The following is a 921-nucleotide window of genomic DNA, read 5'->3' as shown; positions in this document are numbered from 1 at the left end:
ATTAAGATATCAATTTTCCCCAAGCTGATTCTAAAATTCACACAGAAATGCAAAGGATTTAGAATACCCAAAACAACTCTGAAAAAGAAGAACAAAGTTGAAGGACTTACACTACCTGACTTGAAGACTTACTATAAAGCTGCAATAATCCAGACTGTGGTATTTGACAGTTCTAGAATTAAATCCCAGTTCCATCTCTTACTATCCCTGGGCAAGTCACCTAATCTCTATAAGCTTCAGTTTTCTTATCTCTAAAATCAAAATAATAATATTAGCAACCTCGTAGGGTTATATGACTAAATGAAATAGTGTATATAAAGCATTTAGCATAGTACTGAACCTATACAAATGCATGCCAGCTTTATTATCCACTAAACCACAGGCTCCATAGGGCAAGGACTGTATCTGTCTTGATTATCATCGTATCCTTGGGCCTTGGAAGGAAACTGAGGTTCAACTATCTCAATCAAAAAGTTAACAAGAAACCAGTTAATTATACAGTTAAAGAACTTTAGATATTATCTAAAAGTCTAACATTACCACTTTTTAAATGATGAAACTGAAATTTAGATAACCCAGGTCTGAATCCCACATTGTAGTTTTATAATATATCACGCTTTTCTCTTATTCTCAAATACTTTGACTTTGGAATATTTTACATGTTCATTTATGAAGGATTTTAAATCAGATTTGTAAAATTTTGCGTAGGATAGTATTATAATAGAATTAAGCATATTCAGCTAGAAAAAATGTGGATAACTGAAGAGTAGAATGTGAGGGGTAGAAATTGTCCAACAATTTAAAATTTACTCAAGTTTCAGAATTGAATATTTAGAATAGTCATGGTGGCCTATGAGCTGGATATACAAGTGTTAGCAATGAGATATATATGTATACTTTTAAAAGTATATATAATAGAAT

The sequence above is a fragment of the Propithecus coquereli genome, unplaced genomic scaffold (genome assembly GCF_000956105.1).
Source record: "Propithecus coquereli isolate 6110/MARCELLA unplaced genomic scaffold, Pcoq_1.0 Scaffold49, whole genome shotgun sequence".
In the NCBI taxonomy this organism is placed as follows: domain Eukaryota; kingdom Metazoa; phylum Chordata; class Mammalia; order Primates; family Indriidae; genus Propithecus; species Propithecus coquereli.
Note: the sequence above shows the minus strand (reverse complement) of the source record.